We start from the raw sequence: 21,911 nt of genomic DNA on the forward strand, positions 1-21,911 counted from the left end.
ATTTTTCAAGTTCAACACTAGGAATACTTCATCAAGAAAAGCCTTTCACACTGACATTCAAACCCTTAAATATCAATCACGTAAAGTATCCACAGTATGGCTAAACAATCCTCTTTATAGCAAAACTTCTCAATATCTCAAACAAACTTAATGTCAGAGGGGTATTTATTATCAAGCCATTTTGTCTGTCCTAGCTCAGAGTATTTTCTAATTTGAGGTAAGAAATTCAAACACTTTCCTTGAATTTCTGTGTTTTTCTTTGAGTCTCCACCTTTGCTTTAAAAAGGGCATGTTTGGCATGTCAATAGATGCACAGATGTCACATGCATACCATGTTATAATCTCTACACCGTATATTAAGTCCATTAATATCCATGGGTAAACTAATCTTGGAGAGGATATCTACCCAAAAATAAACAAACTTTGAAGGGATGGTACAGTATTGGTGGAGATGAGAATCGGGCTTTTAACATTTTGCGAGATACCAAGAAAACACTTACATGTATGAAATAGTACAGAGTAGGCATGCCATTTTAAGAGGAATTCAAAGTTTATTTGATGAAAATCAGTTTAGAATGATTGGAACATCCAAAAACAAAGTAAAACAAAGCGATCGTAATAAAATGTGGGTCCCACACTTTATTAGAATCGCTCTGTTTTGGATATCTCAGCCATTTCAAAACCAATTTTCATCAAATAAATGTTGAATTCCTCATGGAATTGCATGCTCTTTCATTCCATAAGGGTTTTCTCATTACCTCATTAAAAAATGTTAGAAACCTGAAATTAGATCTCACCCAAAACTATACAATCCCTTTAAAAGAAAGAGAAAAAATTCCCTACAGAAAGTTAAAAAATTGACCAAAATTGGAAAAGAAATAAGATATAATTATGACATTTTGAAATTTCTCTTTTTTTCATAAAGCATTCTTGACAGCTTCCTATGTATACAGCTGTAAGTGAGTTGATGATGTCATGCCCTCACAATTTTTCATGTATGTTTCATATGAAATTTAGAGCTAATAAAGGTAAAAACATAATCCCATACCAAAGTGATACAGGTAAAAGCAAAGTCCCATACCAAAATATACAGTACTTACATGTACAGTCTGTAGTATGTGTTCTTGTTTATTTTGGGTGGTTTGAAGGCAAGTTCTGACATTTATACCCAGCTGAAATATGAGATTTTTGTCATTTCTGTACTTGAAATGAAGAAAGCATTGTGATGGCACAACATTATCAACTTGCTGATTTGAATATTCATAACAACTGGACACGAAGTGTTTTTCGAAAAATTGTGAAACTCCAAAATGTCATAACTTTTCTTTCATTTCTTATCCTGATCATTTTTGCCCTGTTCTGTTGGAACTTTTTTATCTTTCTTTAATTCTTAGGAAATTCACAAAATTCCAGGGTGGATTTCTTCTTTATAGAAGAATACCAGTCCAGTTACAACATAGTTTGAGAGGAAAGTATTACATCTTTTGAGTACAATAATGAAACTTTGATCAAAATCGGTCATAAATTAGGGAAGTTATGAATTTGTGAATTTGGTCAATTTTTACAGTTAACTGTTCTGTTCCAGTTGATATATGAATACAATGAGTGAGCTGATGATGTCATCACTCAATTTTTCATTGATCGTGTACAAAAAAGGGACAAAACTAAATGTTTCTGTTATGAAAATAAAACACCTGGTGTTGTTCCAGGTTGAATATCTTCAGTAATGATCACTTAGATATCAAGATTTGAGAATGTGTGTAATTTCATTTGAATGAAAAACTGGAAACTTAAAAATTCATAAATTTACAAAATATGTTCAAAGTTAAGGGATGACATGATATGCATAATATACAAATATTCATATTGAATGTTCAAGACATGTTTCCTGAAAATTAGCAAAACTTCAAATTGTCAGATCTTCCTTATTTTTGTCCAATTTTGATCAAATTTTAATTATTGTGCCAAGAAAATTTTACTCCTTTTTTTCAGACTGACTTTTATCTGCACATTCAGCAGGGGTTGTTTGTTATTTAAAAGGGGTACTTGCTCAATCACCCCACTAGGAGAAGCAGTACCACAACCCCAATAATAATGTTGTTACCCCATGAACCAACCTCACCAACCTCATTACATTCCAATTTCCCACAACACACATCCATGTACAAAGTATACCCATGGTCCATGTTGATAACTTTAGAGACACATTATGCAAAATGGGAGGGTACTTAAATGTTGACTAGAAATCATATATAAAAATGAATTGCTTACAAAACAAAGTTATAACTAACTCTTACTCTAGTCTCCTAATTACTGAAGGTGTGAAATAGAAATGCAAATCATATGAAAATATTAAATCAGGGAATAATTTTCCAACTCAAATTCGACTAGCAATTTCAGCTGATGAACAATATTTCAAATGGCATCCTGCACAATTCTATAGAGGAAAACTGCTACATTTAAGTTAGTCTATGTAGCAGTGGTGTAAAAATGCATAGCAAATTGCAATGCAATACCAGGAAAATTATTACCTGCTTAATGGCTGCTTACATAAATAGATTTGTGCAGGGCATCAACAGACCTCATTCAATATATATTTTATATACATTTTTTTTCATTGCAGCAAATGACACATTTAAGGAATTCTGCCACAATCTTTTTTTTTTTTTTTTTTTTTTTGGGGGGGGGGGGGTGTATGTTGGGGATACAGTTTATGTTGGAGATACAGTTTATGTTGTACAATGCAGGGTATTTTAATTTTCGTGAGTTTGGTGAGTCAATTTGCACGTACACAAAATTGACAACTTGCCAAAAATATCATCTCTTGCAACATAAAAAATGCACAATATCTCCAGGGCAGGAAATCATCAAATTTTCTCCTGAAAAAGAAATAACCTATTTCTCATTTTGTTGCTGTGAAGTTGATCACTTACAAACTTGTCTTACAAGTCCCTATTCACAAAACATTATACTCACAAAATATATGGCATTAAAAAAAAAAACTGTAGTAGCCTTGGCAATGGCATTGTTTAGCTACATGTGAATACATCATAAACCAAGGCATAAATTGTGTAGTGGCAGAATAGGACCCCCTGATCTCAATGCCAGTGTGACATTCTTTTCATGGGGTTTTAATATTCACAAATTTCGTGAATCACAGTTCAACTGAAAATTTAAGAACATGCAAAAATGTCACCATGCGCTAGGGTAATAGTGCATGTATAGTGCATGATTGAAACTACACAGCGCCTTGCGTAGCTTGCAACAGCACATGTATGCAGCGCGATAACCGTGATGTAGAGAATCTACAGTGTGCAGACGATGCATCAAATCTTTGTTTTCTGTAAGTTTTATTGTGTGTGTCAATATCAATAAAACCAATTGGTGGCTACATTGATCAAGATGATAGTTATCACATAATGGGTCTGAGGTAACCGCACCGACCCGAACACGCAGCATACTAGTTACAGCGCCCTAGGGTTAGGTCTGCAACGTAACAAACATTATGAATAAGATGAATTCAAAATGTGATCATAACTGTAAAGTCAAGCTGCACATAGAAAATTGTAGAGGAATTTGAGCTGCCCACTGTACACTTGGCACTTGACAAGCACAAGGTAAGATATTATGCCAGAGGCCCACTGTACCAGACACATTTATGTGATATAGAAGAAGACCATGGATGCAATCATTATAATAGGGTGTCACTTCTAGCCATATTCCACAATTCAATGAGAATCAACAGCACCTTTGTGCTTGTCTTTTCATTTCTGTAAATTCATTATATGTACACACAGTTCAATAGAATCTTGTCAACATCTCACTGCCGCCCAGCACCCTCCATCTCTTATTCTAGGAAGGCACGACCACGAACCCATGATAGGGCCAAGTATTCCTGAATATATGTATTCACAATTGACCCCTACAAATATTTCTTCTACCCACGGACTGTGTGCGATGGGTCTGAAATCACCAACCATATCAGTTCGGGAAACCCACTCACAAGGGGGGCCCCTCCTTATAAGTAACTCGTCCCCCTTATAAGTAACCCGGTCCCCCTTATAAGTAACCCCCGGGGCCAGGGGCGGATCTAGCTTTTTTCCAAGGAGGGGGTTTAAGGGTTGAGCTGGGTATTGCAAAGTGAGTGAGAGCAAAGCGAGTGGGGGGGGGGGGGGGGGTGTGGGAGGGGGGTATCCCCCTCCCACAGTAGGGAGATTTTCAATTTTTAGGATTGCCAGCTTGCAATTTTAAGCATATTAATTACTTTGCATGCTCTATTTTCTCTCTCTCTCTCTTTTTGCCAAACATATATACAATGTATATATATATATATATATATTTTTTTCTTTTGGGGGGGGGGGAGGGGGGGGGTTGGTGCAGCCCCACCCGCGCCCCAAGCACGGTGGAACATGTCTGGTTTGGGGGGGGGGGCAAAATTTCGACGGGGATGGGCACATTGACGTGATGGTTGAGATCCTCGGCGAGGGAGCGAAGCGACCGAGCGGGGGGAGGGGGAGTACAAAAGTCGCGTTTATAGAGCATTTAAAAGCAAATTTCTAGGAAATTAAAAAGTGGATAGTATCATTTGCAAATGACTATGATTATACGGGGGTATAACATTATTTCATGAGACGGTGTGAGATCCGCGGCGAGAGCGAAGCGACAGAGCGGAGGAGGGTGTGGGAGGGGGATATACCTCTTCCCATGTCCCACGCATAGGGATTTTTTGTAAAAACAGAGTATAAAAGTCGCGTTTCTAGAGCATTTAAATCAAATTCCTAGGGAACTAAACACAGTAAAAAAAATCCCCGCGAAGGACTATGATCATAAATTATGCAAACTATCCATTCTATTATAAGTATGGACAGAGCGAGCGAGCCACTCTCACTTTGCCATTCGTCTGAAATGTATTCATTAAAAGCTAAAACGTAATCACATTGTTTGAGCAATAGAAATTATTCTTGTATTACAAGAAAGCATAGAAGAAAAGAAAAAAAGTCGGCTTTACTAAAGGTATGTTCCACGGGGCACACTCGAGGACGCGAGGCTACCATCTATACACTAAATTTACTCATAAAGTAAATATTAGTGTATAAAGATATGATAATGTATGTTGATAGTGTATTATAATTTTCGCCCCGTTAGGGGCGACAATTTTGCATATTCAGTTTTAAAATTGACTTAAAATTGATTACGCAAGAAAAGTGCCTTTATTGTTGATTTTGGTCTTCAAATAATTGACTAATTAGTTGTTGTTTGTTTGTATGTTCTTATTTTTTTTTTTACTTGGCAGCCCAAGAGGGGGGTTTAAACCCCCTAAACCCCCCCTGTAGATCCGCCACTGGGGGCACCCCTTATAAGGAGTCTCCACGCTTTTTTGCAATGCAACGCGAAAATGAAAGGACTGCGGCAATTCCCTTTTTATGTCCATAAAGCTTCACAAGTTTCCTAGTTACTCACGAAATTTGAGCAAAATCGGTTTGAGGCATCATATCTAAAATCATGGATTTAAATGCGATGTCAAACGACCCATGCGAATGCTGAAATGCGAGCGATTACTGGCGTGAGTGTCGCCAGGCGCGGCGGCGCGGCAATGCTTGAGTGCAGACGTGGCGACTGAGTACGTACTCAGTCGCCACGTCTGCACTCAAGCATTGCCGCGCCGCCGCGCCTGGCGACACTCACGCCAGTAATCGCTCGCATTTCAGCATTCGCATGGGTCGTTTGACATCGCATTTAAATCCATGATTTTAGATATGATGCCTCAAACCGATTTTGCTCAAATTTCGTGAGTAACTAGGAAACTTGTGAACCTTTATGGACATAATCAAGCGAATTGCCGCAGTCCTTTCATTTTCGCGTTGCATTGCAAAAAAGCGTGGAGACTCCTTATAAGGGGTGCCCCGGGGGTTACTTACAAGGGGGACGGGGTTACTTATAAGGGGGACGGGTTACTTATAAGGAGGGGCCCCCCTTGTGAGTGGGTTTCCCGAACTGATATAATGCTGTCACTGTACCTACTATTAATACCTTCCAGAAGGCTGCCCTACCAATCATCCGAATCATCCGATGGTAGGGTCCAAATGTTGCATGCTGTAAGCCTGACAGCTTGCTTTTTACTTGCACGCATTAGCCATTTTATAATAAATATTGAAAGCACTTCAAAGCACCGTTGCCCTTGGCCAGTGTCACCACTGCACAGTCCATCCCAGTTTAGCAGAGCTACCAAGTCTCACGTATTCTGCGTGAGACTCAAGCATTTAGGGGCCATCTCACGATCCATCTCACGCTATCACGCATGGCACCCATTTTTCTCACGCATCGGGCCAAGTCTGCAACTTGGGCCTAGATAATAATGAGTATAGCTCAAAAGATTAAAGTAATAGTTGCAAATGAAGGTATATTTCCCTTTTGTCTTTCACAATAAGTAAAAAATAGTCACTTAAGTATGCACCTAGCTGATGAAATTGAAAAAGCTCCCTACCGTGGGACTCGGGCCACAGGGGGAAAAACCCCTCCCACACCCTTGCTCGCGTGCATAATCGCATGTCGAGATGCCGAGTCATGAATATCTCACTCATAAAATTTTTTTGAACTTGGCATCCCTGGTTTAGCTTTCTATGAGCTGCTGCAGGGATTGTCCATTCCAGGTTAAATTTGAATTATTGCCCAGTTTTTCTTGATCAAAATAAATTCTAGTGCCCGGAGAAATGAAATTGATGAAAAAATGGCTGTGTTTCAAAGCAGCTCAAATAGACTAGACTAGTCTAGTTATGCAAAATTAATGTTCCCCTTGACCTCGTATGGTTTAGACAGGATAAGTCGAGAGAATGCCTACAGTATAATGGTTACTTACTAGTATTCGAGGTGGACAGTTTGAACCATTCCTCCAAAATCTTAGCCTAGCCTAGCCAACACGCAACAAGTGCACGCACCATTTCGTGGAGACAAGCGGACACTGACGGTGCGAGTGGGGCGTCTGTCGGCCTGCACTCTCCCCTCTCTCCCAGCCCAGCTACGTATAGGGTGTCTGAAGGTAATTTACAATATTGCTTTGAGATGTCTTTCCGAGATTTTGCTTACATATTTGAAAAGAGATATGTCTAAATACGAAATGTGCCAAATATCAAGGCTTATAGATGTTTTAATCACGAGATATAAGCTTCGAAAGTTGATGCCAGATTAGACTATTTTGGCCAGAATCGCGTGAAAAAAGTGGTTCACAGCGCGAGTGCGAGCACGTAAGATTTGCCCGCACAGCCCGGCTCGCGTGCGATCAATTGATGAGCGCACAGAGGCCATTAATACGCAACCTTCCATAGCGATTCCCGGCTTGGATACGCACTCGTTACGTCCCGCCCACTCTAACGTACGGCGCACGTTACGCTCTGCAGTGTGTACTGTATACTCGACATAAACACGGAAGCTGTATGAGCTATCTCGCCATGTAACCATCCATCGGCCTGGCCTGCATCACCGGGGCCGGGGCCGCCTACGGATTGGCCTGCAGATCGCGCCCAGTCGAACGCATACTGCCGGCATTAAACACTTACGAAGAGCCTGAAATCAGCGCTGATCAGATCGGAAAGGGTGTGTAAAGTGAGTATGATCGATATTGAAGTATAGTTTGACCTAAATTGTAAAATCAAGAATTCAGAGTCGGCGGTGTCTACCTTACCGATATGCGTTTTGATTCCACTTTCATACACGTGGCCGGCTTCTACATTGCTCAGTGTACGTTACGCGCACACGTGTACCTGTACAGTGCGAGTACCGCGACTAAAAATTTTAGCTATTATCGCATTGAAATTTGGAAGCGCAAGCACGAACTTTGCGCAGCTTTTTTTTTTTTTTTTTTTTTTTGTCATTTTAAACACTTCTCTACATTTTTCTCTTTCTGTTTAAAAGTATATTTTATTGATTCTAGTGGTCTATTATTTTTCCCGTGAAAACTGTACTGCTCTCGTAATGCTTTTTCATACATGTCATTACAAGATATTTTTGTCTTGTTTTGTTTTTCCATCTTTTTTCATCCAAACTTCATCGCCTATTTGTAGCTTTCCTCACTCCTTCATTGTCTTGTTTTTTCTTCCAGATATGCTTTTGATTTCATCAAGGTTCCAGGCTCTTGGTTTTCATCACATCTCTGCAGAACGGAACACGCAGACCTTTTTATAAAACGGACATTTTTTCTTATTTATTCCAAGATCAACATTTTTAACGAGTGTTTCAATATGCATGTTTAGTGAAATACACGTGAATAATCAGCCAGTCATGTAACTAAGCTTATACATGTATATATTTGTGAATTTGCATTTGCTTCAAGCACTCAACTAATTACATCCATGCTGTGAAGTTTCACGCTATGAATTTGTCTCCGTATTAAATGTTGAATGGATGTAAAATTCAAAATGTTTAGGCTTCCTTGTTATCTCATCCCTGTATTTGTATGTCACTCGTTGAGATTTATAAAACTTAGAAATACAGGCAAAACGATCAATTCTTCATAATTTTGACGAGAAACAGATAATGAAATGTTCACATCCTCGTATAGGCCCTATCACACACATTAATTGGTGTACTCTTGTTGCAAAATATTGTACAGTGATAAATTTGTGGAAAGAAATAATGTGAGAACAGTAATATGTCCATCATCGCATTGTTGCTGATCGAGTATGACGTTCGATTTTCGTTTGCTCTTGGGTATAATTTGTGAGATTTGGAGTCAACATTTACGGAAACGGAACGCTGTTATCGACTACCTTATCGCCGGACAAACGAGTGTTTAAAATGAGAATATCAAATATGATTATGACTTGAAATTAATCAGAATAAAAGCAAAAGAAAAAAAACGGAACAGATAGTTGTGAAAGAAATAATTATTGCGTCTTTAGGTTGATTTGTTGTCTCTTGTTTCACGTCGCGACGTGTTCGAAGCAGATGATTATGAACGGATCTAAACGGAGAATAATCGTTCCTTTTAATATGCGTATTTCTCAGTTGGCGTGAGTTTGTGTGTGTGTGTGTGTGTGTGTGTGTGTGTGTTTGTGGGGATTTATTGTGTTTGGTCATTATTTGTTTATGTTTGATCAGTGCTACGTGATATCGCAACTCCGTCCACGTGTGTCATGAAAACGTGATGCCTCCGACTTTCTAGAATATGCGACAGTCATTCTTCCGCTGGAAGCAGTAAAATGTATATTTCGAACAGATAGTAACCATCGTTTGGAACCGTGAAACTTGACTTCGATGTAACAGAAGTGGAGAGGTAAGTTTTTTTTTTAACCTATTTTATCAGGTTTCCGAAGCAAATGCAACGGAAATTTGTCTGCATTGAGCTGTTCATGAAATTGAGCGACACATTTGCGCAAGAATCAATTGTGGACAGATTCTCTCTTGAAGGAATAAGATTACACAGATTACAAACGTTAATCAAAACAAATACCCTGATTTTTTTTCTTTCAATTAGTCATTAGTTGCGGTTGAAAAACGTTCGCATTATCGTATTATAAATGCTTTCAAAAATTGCATAAAACAAAAAAAAAAACAACCCTTGTGTGCGCGAAGTCACGCGTATGCCGATAAGGGAGAACAAAATGACAAATACAAGATATGCATGAGATTATCTACTTTGTAGAAATATTATTTTGACAAATATCAAAATTTGACATTTGATTAAAAAAAAAAATACGGGATCCCAGGCGGAAACGAAGACTTGAGAAAACAAGACTTTGAAAACGTAATTCTTGGCAAGCTAGTTTATTGTGGATCAGCTAAGTGCAGTCATGAGGAATGAGCAAGTATTCAGAATGATGTGAAATGCTTTAATAATTAATGAATTTATTATTTTCTTTCATTTTTCAATGTTTTAAGAAATTATTTCGCGACTATTTAACCTCCGTTACCTTACGCTTTTGAGTGTTACGTGTACTTTGTTATGCATGTCAAGTACTTCACACGTATCGGGCGGGCCGGCTCTGTATGCATTACGCGAAGCACGTGCGGGCCTAATCTTCGCGCCGGAAGCGTCATTGTGGCTCGTTTCGCGCAAAATGCATATGCATCAGTCCGCTTTACGCGTTGTCGCGCTGAAGTGATGAATATGCAAGCCACGCCTCCTCCGTTCGCTGAGCTAGGGAGTAAGTGATATGGGTACTTTCAGCACACTTTTATAATATGATCCCGTGGAGCTAGCAAAAAATTAACCGTACCAATGGATTCCGGATAGCCGAAACCTCTTAACACTCAGTCAGCATTGCAAATAACGAATCCGTCTCGGAATAACAGCTAAGTTTATGTTTCTTTTGCCGATTTTCCCCAGAAATACTTCGAATTTTGAAATGCTGACTGAGGGTAGAATGGAGCAAACTCTGCCCTTTCAGATGATACCTAACTTGTCGAGATTGTTGATTGGGATCAACCTAAGAAATTGCTGGAAAGGTGATTTTTTAGTGGAAAACCGTGACCACTTTTTGATGCGCGCGCTCGCCATTCATAATACACGCAGCGCCACGCAAAACCTATGGGGAGAGATTTAGGGCGACACAACTCGGTGCGCGATCAGACACCCTACTACGTATGTGCGTACGTGGTTACCGCAACAACCGTGTGTCTGCATTCAGCTACGATAAAACCACCGAAATCAAAGTAAACTCTTACCAAGCTTGAGGTCTCATCAAACGGTCCCCAGAATGATATCTTCAATTTCTGAGTAAGTTCGGGATCCACACGTGACAGAATTTGTAACGATGAACTCGCTGCCAGAAATGCCTTGCGAAACGTCGTAATCTTGGATCTCTCGCTTTGTATACAAAGTAACACCTGCAATCTATTAATTACATACTCTTACGAGCTATAACTACCCACCTTGTACCTCTCTTGATCGTGCGTACATGCGTTTTCCGATCGTACTATGCATGCTATGCACATTCACCCCTCTCACTGTGTGTGTGTACGTCTCGCAGACCCGAACTGGGCGTGTGTGTGATCGTGAAACCGTGTTTGCTTTATGCCAGTCAATTGTGTACGCTATTTTAACAACTCATTTCCCTCCCTCCGGCGATACTTGCAAATATATTCTATTGCTCTCCTATACAAAGACAAAAATATAATTTACCATTAAAGTCTGATGACAATTAATATACATTAATTTACAATGCAAAAACGAAAAGAGAAATCAATTGTACATTTAGGTTGCATCAAGAATTGGAACTATGTTAGTTGTCTCCAGGAGGGGGGTATTTCTGGATGTAAATGAAGCCATATAATGAATGGTATTATAGCCAGTTTAATTGTCATGCAAAATTCATGAGGATCGATGAAGCCGCAATCATTGTGACACCATGGGTTTGATAGGCATATTATAACGATCTTAGAATTTACTGAATGCCATCAGGAACGTTTCGTGTTTGCAACTACATTTACATGATCTACATCTGTCTGAACATGCGGGAGCTGCGACGAACAGGGCGACATAGGCGCCATAAAGTTGCGCCACGAGACACTGTTATTATCACTCCCGCAGCAGCTGGAGCAAGGGTAGTAAACTCAAGACAACAGTAAAATAATCTAATTCTGCAGTGGTAAAAGTAAATGATACAAGACAGAAACTGATCTGCCCTAAAACTCATCTGGTTATGAACGATATTTCTGATATCTAGTAAAGATGTGGAACTATACATGATGTTCAGTGCCCACACGGGCACTGAGATGAGGTACAGGTGGGCGGGCGGCGAGCGCCGTGCACCTAGAGCACCATCAGAAAGCGCCGCCTTGCGCCTGATGTGTACGACACAGACCTCTCGCCATGACATAGTGAAATATTGAACAAGAGAGGGCAGCAAACGAAGATTTTCGTACAACCACTTGTGGAATCGGGTCACTTCAGGGGCGGGCCGCTAGCTGTGGGGAGAAGGATGAAAAGTACCAATGGCCCCGCCCTTAAAAATGTTACACGCCCCCTGTAATTATCATTTTTGTTTGTTTGTCAAGAAATGTGAACATAGTGACATTAATTAAAATGGAAGAGAAAAAGTAAGCAAATCATAACTTACCCGGTACATCAGCTATCCATGACACCACTTTTTGAAATGCCTAATGAGGGCACTGTTTTTTTAACTTCATAGGACTGCTTTTTGCCCGCAGTCATCTTAGTTACTTCACCAATGGTTTCAGTTACTGCAACCTGAGAGAAACTTCACTCTATGTCCCAGTTTACTTCATAATAATAATGTCAAAGTAAAAACAGAATGCTAGATATTTCAGTTGATATGGCAAAGGATAACAAAAATATCAGATGCTTGCACAGAACAGTGGTGGTCATCGCCTTGGGCTTGCAAGTCAATGTGTAGAAGCTTTCCTCTGACCAGTTCAAAATTCTTTACTAATTTGCCCTCAAAATATATAAAGAGTTTGTTTGCAAAAACCGATAAGTCCATTTTTAAAGATTTTGAAGTACGGTCTCTGTCAAGTACAAAATAATACCCTTTAAATGATATATTGGTCACTATATATAAAGGTACATTTTTTGAAGTTACGGTCAAAAGAAACAAAAAGTTTCTTATTATTCTGTTTATTTTTCTTGACCTTTAATAACACATATCTCCATTTGGCAAATAATGGACTTATCAGTTTTTGCAAACAAACTCTTCATATATATGAAAATTACATCCTCTATATTAGCAATACTACTGTGCCTATACTAAAGAGGTAAGGATAGTTTGCACTTCATCAACCACAGACTATCTCATCTTATTAGGCATAGTGCATATTAGGAACAGGGCTTTCACTTTTCACTTTTTCAGGTAAAAATAAATGGCAAAAAATAGTGGAAAAATAAAACCACATCATCCATATTTTCCAAAGGACCTGATCCATCCTCACATTCTTCCTGTCTAAGAATCTAACATGAAGAAATGTTCCTCAGCCTCTGCTCTGCAATGTAGTAAAATCTGCCAATATGAATTTACCATGGAACATACAAAATTGTACAACTCTACTTGTCTGAGACTCATGATATTTCTACCATCCTCTTTGTTTGATTTTCACTCTTATATAGTCATCTTGAACATGGGGTAGACTCAAGAGTTTCTTTTGTATTCCCTGTATAATTGACCTTTTTTTTTTCTTTTTTCTTTTTTTTTCTTTTTTTTTTTTGGGGGGGGGGGGTACTGTGTTAACCCAAACCCTATGACTCCAGAACTTATGGACCGGTACCAACCTATTTTGTATTGCAAATAATCCTAACCCTAACTCAACCCTTATAGGACTCTGGAATATAGCATAGACCTGTGACACTTGCTTTGTCACTTACACAGTTACTTAAATGCTCGCCATCATTACCGGTAAGCTACATTGAAAGTAATGTTGATAACTCTCCTGCTGGGTTTATTGTGAAGGTTCTTTCATTGTATACCTATATTGAGATATCCTCAGCTTCACACAAGCTTTCTCCTCATCTTCGCCATTGGGGGAGATTCACAATTCTATCTCTTTTATATGGCACATTTCCCAGAGTGAATACTGATACAAAGTTACAGTAAAAATGAGCCTAATCAATCATCAGCAACCACTAAGTTATACATTATTCTTATAAAGGGAAAGTTATGGGGAAAGGACCTGAGCTCAGTAAATCAGTATATTCTCTCCTCGATCCCTACAATAAGACAAATAACATGAATGTTTATAAAAGAGGACCTACTTCAAGCCAATCAGACTGTATGCCTGGGTTACATAACTTACTATAATCATGTCTTGTCTGTAGTCAAAAGACAAAGGATGACAAAAAGGGTTCACTTTTGCCCAATCATAGTAGTGGCCGGAATTGAATAACTGGCATTCAACTTTGTCGGGCTGATTTTCAATAAACTACATAAGGGAAATACTTCTGGTCAATCATCATCCCATTTGGACCTCATATTATATGCTTTTGTTGTACGGAAATAGGCACTGACTGCCTGAGCCACCAAATCTGATATTTCTGGTAGTTGACCCTGAATGGCAGCTGCATCTGCCTCTGGAGAGATTCCATTAGCCCACTTGGCAGACTGATATTCATCTCCTCTCGACTGAAGTTGAGATGGGGAACTGGGGCATAAACTATTAGACTATTGGTGCTTGTTTGGCACTTCTACTGGTTAAATTCACCCCAGAACTATACAATTGCACCTCAGATATGTTTGCATGTCACAAGACAGGGGGAGATCAAGGAATTCTGTAAAGGGGTTGGGGAGCAAAAAATATCTCTGGTGCCACTTCCGGGTTTAATCAGCTGACAAGGAAAAAAAAAGGCTCCCATGCATTTTTTTCTGTTTCTCGTGCCCACTTCTGGGTTTCATCGCCTGACAAGCAAAAAAAGAAGAAGGGAAAAAAAAAAAAAGGCTTCAATACAATTTTAGGGAGGGAGGGGGCGCATGCACCCCCTTTCATTTTTCAAAAATTTCTTTTATTTTTAGAAAAATTAAAGGGGGCGGTGCACCCTGTGCACCCCTCTGGGATCTGCCACTGCAAGATCCTATGTTTTTAACTTTTTTGACATAATGAACAATATGCATGGTTTCAAATGTTATTTTGAGTCATGAATTGATATGTAGATCTGTTTATCTATTTATTTATTTACTTTTGGGGGGGGTGGGGGATGGGGTGTACAACTGGAATTCTTACCCAACTCAAATTGCATTCAAACATTCTTCCCGTAATGTGAACATAAGCTAAAAGGTCCAAACTGATACAAGCATTTATTTGCAAAGAGTATATTGTTCAAGCACAACAATGGGAAAAAAATTGGCTCATAAGGGGAATTGCCTCAGTGGTCACTGCAATACCACCTGCATCTAGTGATTCTCTTGCACTTAACAGTAACACATCCAAGGTATCAACTGCAACTATCAAAGCTGTTTCACAAGCATCAAGTCAATCCCTCACATCTTCATTGCACACTTCACAACCCATTCAGACATACACACTATATCCTTAAACAAATCATGTGAAGGCTAAAGTTGATGCAACAGGAATTAAAAGGATTTAGCATTATCCTTGTTCAGTAATGGTTAGTTCTGGGCGTTTGTGCTGATTGGAGAAGTAAGAAAGCAGGTATGTGTACCGGTAGATTGGTGAATAACCCACAGTAGTATTAAATAGCAAGGTCAAATACAGTGTAATTATGAAAGCTTGGAGAGCAGAGCATCCAGGGAAAAACAGTCCGAGTTCTGAACAATTTGCAAGCATTGCTATACAGAGAGTCCCCTATTTCACTCAGATCAACATAAAATGGTATCAAAGAAATCATGTTTTTAATATTGTGTCGTCAGCAGGTAAGTGTATTCTTTTTGAAACTCTGTTGAAATATGAACTCAGGCTGAAAACTAGAAATGTCGCTATGGCGACTGGTATGCCTCCGCCATAATGCATGATTCTCCTAATAGGTCTACAGTACATGTGGACAATGTGTGATTACATTTTCACAAAATTGGCAAAATATTAAAATGACATGTTTGTCACAAATGTATCGAATGTTCACCTTCCTTGACCTATGTTTAACTGGATGAATAGGAGAGCATGTATTCGGGGATTTAAGAACTTTAACTTCGACTTTGACCCTTTCATAAGTTTACGCACTTGAGTAATTGTCAAGGTATGGAGAAAAAGTGCAATTTCTGTATTGAACAGTTAATTGTTATCATTTTCATCTGGCCTTTGATTCATAAGAGAATCAATGTCAGGCAGAACATACATACATATGTACTAAGTTTAAAGATAACTTGAGCCACTTCCGAGATATGGAGAAAGAAGTAAGTTCAGCACTTTCACTTGATCTTTGACCTTTTGACCTTTGACCTTCTTGGCAAAAAAAAACTAGAAATGTCGCTACAGCGACTGGTTATACCCCCGCCAAACAACATTTCATAAGCTTTGGTCAAAACAACATTTCATAAGTTTTGGTCAAAAAACTGAGGAAGTAGTTAAATCCACAAGATCTTTCCTTGATCTTCTGCCATTAATATGCCGTTACCATGGCAACATACTTTCGGGTACTGTCGAAAAATGCGTCTTGCACATCTACAACCAAAGGCACACATCTGTACCAAGTTTCATGGAAATTGGGCAAAAACTGAGGAAGTAGTTTGCAACACAAAATTTTCCATCATTTTGGCTCATAATATGTGAGCTGTTACCATGGCAACATACTTTTTGTCACTGTCAAGAAATGTGTCATGCTAACCTATATCCTAAGACAAACATCCAATATGAATTCCATGAGAATTGGAAGAACACTGATGAAGCAGTTTTGCCATGAAGCATTTTGCCCTATATTTTACCAATAACATGCCGTTACCATGGCAACGCACTTTTTGCCACTGCGGAAATATGTGTCTTGCACATTAACATATTCAGATGAACATCTGTACCTAATTTCATAAAAATTGATCAAAAACTGTGGGAGGAGTTCGCGACGCAAGATTTGTACCTATTTTTGCCCATAATATGCCGTTACCATGGCAACGTACTTTTGGGTACTGTCAAAAAATACGTCTTGCACATCTACAACCCAAGGCACACATCTGTGCCAAGTTTTATGGGAATCGGTTGAAAACTGAGGAAGTAGTTCGCGACGCAAGATTTGCAACGGACCGACCGCCCGACCGCCCGACCGCCCGACCGACCGCCCGACCGTCCGCTGTTTCCTATATACCCCCTTCAAACTTCGTTTGGCGGGGGTATAAAAAATCCCAGACAATCTCTAGTGGGTTATACATGCATACATCAAGTTTTAAAAAAAATAATCCTGCTGGCATTGCATAAATACAAGGAAAATAGTAAAATTTTGAAGTATTGCCCTTGACCTTTGACCCCTGACCTTTGACCAAATGAACCCCAAATTCCCTAGATAACCACTGCCAGTCAGTACATGCATATATACTTTGTTCCATAAAGATACCTTGAACAATTTCCAAGATACAGAGAAAAAAGTGAAATTTTAATATTTTACTTGACCTTTTGACCTTTGACCTTTTGACCTCATGACCCCAAACTTTCACCAGAGAATCTTAATTGGGTAATACATGTATACACTAAGTTTCAAGAAAATATCTTCAGGTATTGCATAGATATGGGGGAAATAGTGAAATTTTAAGCATTTGACCTTGACCTTTTGACCTTGAGCATGTGCACCCAAAAGTTGATAGGCACAACTTCACCCCCTGATACACATACATGCCAAGTTTCATTAGGATACCTCAAAAGGTTTTGATAGTTACCCTGTCCACAAAATTCATTACGGACGGACGGAAGGACGGACGGACGGACGGACGGACGGACGGACGGACGGACGGACGGACAACCCAAAAACATAATGCCTCCAGCACCACTTCGTGGCGGAGGCATAAAAATAAAAAGATTGGAGAGAAGGAAGGAACATTGATGAAGATAAAAGGTCAACTAAAGTTTATGTGAGCATGAAGAGCATTAATTTCCTAACATACACTTTACACAATATTTGGCTGACAATTTTACTACTCTGGGAGGACATGGCAACTATGGTGATACAATTTGTACCCTACCCTGTTATAATATCTTCAAGCACATACAGCAATACATCACTGAGTAACAACTGAGTATTGCTAATTCTACAAGCATATTACATCATACTGCCGTAATTACTGCACATTTCTTTATGATATTGCAGTATGTCCATGCTATGTTTGTGTTACTTTGTAATGCAGTTCAATGTTATTGCTTGTAACAAAATACTAATCACAGGGAGGAACAGATAACTTGACAAAGAGGTGGGTGGATGCATACAGGGATTGTGTACTTACAAACAGGAAACACAAAGTTACACAAAAACTTCACCCACAATGAAAACACACACTCAACAGCCAAGCACAAAATTCATAGTCATGTAAATGCTTTATTAATTTCCTGTCAGTCATATCTTGAACACTTTATCAGTGAAAGTATGAAAAGTAGAGACCTTGCTGCCTTATTATTCTCATGAATGTCAATAAATGCTTTATAAAAATAAAACTTCAGGTTGTACATTACAAAATAATAAATTACATCATAATTCTTATTACCCTGTATTATACATAACATTCAGATGAAGATTTTTTTTTTTTTTTTTTTTTTTTTTTTTTACTTCACTTGCATATCTTGTCAATATTACATTACACAATGCATATGACTACATGTACTGGGGAAAAGGACACTTGATTTGATACAGTGCACTACCTGTCACAACTGATAGGTGGGGAAATTAACTGTACAGAGTGAAAGGTGAAAATATATCATGGACACTGACTGCAAACTACATGTATTTGTGCTTTCCTATCTAGTTGATCATTGCAGGAGAGACCAATTTACTGGTGTGTGCTCCTGCCTGACTTATTCTCCATAGTTATAGTTTGCTCCTTGTTCCGAGTGAGGACTAATTCATCACTACATCTCTCAGATCTACACCTAAAGATGACCTGGGCTATGTCTTTGGTACGTGATGCTAGTTTATGTTTTGTCCACAAGCTTCAGCTTACATTTTAAGAGATCTTCCTCAGACAAGTCTGGCTCAATTCTGAGGGGGTTCATAAAGTTCTTTTTTGCTTTTGTTTGTTTGGGTTTTTTACAATTTCTAAATAAAACAGGCTGAAGCTTGCAGACTAGACCAGTAGAGTCCTTCACAAACTTTGAAGTTACTAAGAACCCGCTTACAGTGAGTGAAAAGGCCTGGCTGAGCCCGGACTTCCTTTCACTGTAAATGCTCAAAAGGCCAAATGCAGTACCAAAAACAGCTGCGCACATGGCCAAGCTCTAAAACAGGTAGTCTCGGCCGGGGCTAAGCCCGGGCTTGGCCTGGCCTTTTCTCACTGTAAACACAAACTGGGCCAAATGCGGTACCAAATTGTGACTGGCGCGCTCCCAAATAATCGTTTTGTTTACAAGCAGAGCGCCACTACGACAATATATTGATAGGTTTGAGTTAAAAGCCTGGGCTGAGTATCGCAACTGAGGCTGGGCTCGGCCCAGCCCTGCACTGTAAACAAAGGCCTATGGGTAAACTCTTGGGGGAAGTAGCTGTAAGTTTTACATGTATATATTCTTGTGCCTCTGTTTTTCATCAATTGAACATTTCACAAGATACAATGTTTTAAGAAACATTTTTAAAGTGCAACCATGATGTGTATAGTTATGAAAGTTACAGCATCTAAACAGGAATTCAATAAATTCTCACAAAACTGGTACTATTCTTCCTATGAAAGACTTTAATGAATGTGAAAAGCGTTGTCTAATGACATCCATCCTCCACCACATTTTGAAATTCGATACAGTACTCTCCGCATAATCGGGTAGGCTCGGGCAGAGCGTTTCTTACCCGATTAAGCGGAGTACCCGATTAACAGAAGAACACGTCTCATTCACATTTGACACACACAATGTGTATGTACAACATGCATTGTACACTGCACCGAACACCTGCACTGTATGCTTAACATGCGTGCTTGCACGGCACATTATACATACCTTACACTTACTCAGTCAGGAGCAATAATTTACACTCTTTTTATGAACAAATATGTCTTCATAAAACTTTGTGGTTTGACTATAGACTCCTCGCTTACGTAGAAAATTTGACATTCATGATTTTTTAAAGTGTTATATCTGTGATAAAATTTGGGTAGAAAGTAGATTAGAAGAAAATTATTTACCCATTTATGCGGAGAGGCAACCCGATTATCAGGTAATTTTAATGTGCATTGGAACTGACTTTGACATTTCTACCCAATTAAACGGAGTACCCGTTTAAGCGATACCCGGTTACGCGGAGAGTACTGTATTAGAAATCAGGGACATCTAACATTGTTTATTGTATAAGAAGAAAAAAAATCCAACAAACTAATTAGATGAAGATACTAAACCATAGACTAAAGATTCAATTTACCAGTAGAAAGAGCAAGTCAAGTCATGGTGACAGGTCATTCACCCTTTTCCCCTCCCTCTCCCTGTCTCTTTGCTCCTTGTCTCCTGCCCTTGCATATTTCCAAGAATTATGAAATGATTGCCCAGCCAGTAAGAATCAAGCTACAGAACAATTAGAATTAATTCTATGTGGTTAATTTGTACAATAGGAGATACACTTGATACACATGCTAGGAAATACAATGTGTACTAAAATACATAGTAACATTGTTTGTCACTCTTCCATACAGAGTTTCTCTGCTTTGTTATTTTAGCAATGTTTTGACCTGTTACATAATGGCTCTTTCCTTTAAAAGTACATGTCATGTATGCAATGGATTAAATATCCATTTAGAAGTATGGCAAACATTGTGTATAAATGCTGTTACTTCCAATTTTTTTTTTCTACTGCCAAGAGAATGAAAATGAGAACACCATGATGAGACAAAAGTTTACCTCTATTACAAATCCCTTTGATGAGTACAGAAATAAATGAATCAATTATTGATCATTTATTATTTATAAATAACATTTTTTATTTATCATTAAATGAAAGAATTCAAGAGGGAGTGTTTTCAAGTGTTCCTTTCATAACAGCTAATACAGCACAACTCATCACATACAAACTACATGCACAGAGCTCTCATATTCAGATAAATAATAGATGACAAAAGGTAAATGCAGCAGATAGCAACCAAACAAAGAAGTAGTGATATGTACACACCCATACATGCGTAAATCAATTTATTGACCAGTGTAAGGTAAATATTCACATACAGGAGGTAAATGTCTATTCCCTATACCATGATGCACAGTACAAATAGCTGTCTCCATGAATACACACAGCCTTTGGTATTCATGCAAGACTTGTGTGTCATTATACCTGATAACAACTATAAATATGAAAACCACATAGATCAATCAAAATAATTTGATATCATTCAACTAAAGATGAAAGACAGAAATGAAAGAGTACTCATTGCAAGTCAAGTTTGCATAACAGCATGTACAAAGTCTCTTTGTAACAAGTATGAAAAAAAGGCACATTTCGGAAAATACATAATGAAATAAAATCGTATTGCAGCATATGATTACTACACAATTTATAACACACTTACTACACATTTATATGATATAACACTCTGTAGGCAATTATACCTCATCATGACACATTTGTCTACACGTATTTCCCCAACATATGCAATGATGATTAGATTTCTACTCTCAAGATCACTAGTTATCATGTAATACAGTCAACCTCACCTAAGTCGAATCTATTGGGACAGACGAAAACACTTCGACTTATGCGAAATTTGACTTCCGCGAAAGTCGAATTTTTTTCCATTTGTATTTCCTGACAAATTTTTCATAATGCAGTGTCCTTTTTATGTTTTTATTGGTCGTGAAATTAAAGTAGACGGTAGTAAGATGTTGTAATTTGTTTGTTTTGTTCAAGTTTTAAAAAAGAATCCTGAAGCTCAATTATTGGACTGCGTTAATCGAAATGTGTTGCACATAATGTCTGCCAAAGATCGCCAAACAAAAATGGGTGTTCGGGGCGTTGTCATTTGTTTGGGGATGTCGTTTTTACTTCGGCAAGAGTTTCAAAACAATTAGAATTTTTTGTGAACCTTTTCCGCACAATGCGTCATGATTTGGTCGTGATTTGTTTTCAAAAATGTCTTTAATGTCTCGTCATAGCGCAAGACCATCGCCAGACGTGCGCGATGTTCGCAAAATCTTTGTGAAACCCCGAACAGACCGCCAGCTTCGGAGAATATCTTGCGCATGTTTCGCGATATTTCCCAATGAATTTTTATAACGCAGTGTCTTTTTTATGTTTTTATTGGCCATTAAATTACATTAGATGGTAGCAATATGTAGTAATTTAGTGTTTTTGTTTTGTTTGATTTAAAAAATTGCGAAGCTCAATTACTGGACTGCGATAATCGAAATACGCCGCG

At 38.5% G+C, this 21,911-nt stretch overlaps 1 protein-coding gene across 1 annotated transcript in view; it reads right to left on the reverse strand.

Moving 5' to 3' along the window:
- Positions 1-10,918, reverse strand: part of LOC139710375 (epidermal growth factor receptor kinase substrate 8-like) — a 77,188-nt gene extending 66,270 nt beyond the window's left edge. Inside the window, exon 1 of the mRNA XM_071622290.1 lies at positions 10,660-10,918. The gene's annotated coding sequence lies outside the window, so the exon portion shown is untranslated. The remainder of the gene's footprint in view (positions 1-10,659) is intronic.
- Positions 10,919-21,911: the final 10,993 nt, after the last annotated feature.

This window comes from Diadema antillarum, unplaced genomic scaffold (genome assembly GCF_040938485.1).
Source record: "Diadema antillarum isolate AM-2024a unplaced genomic scaffold, OU_Dant_1.0 seq00001526_RagTag, whole genome shotgun sequence".
NCBI lineage: Eukaryota > Metazoa > Echinodermata > Echinoidea > Diadematoida > Diadematidae > Diadema > Diadema antillarum.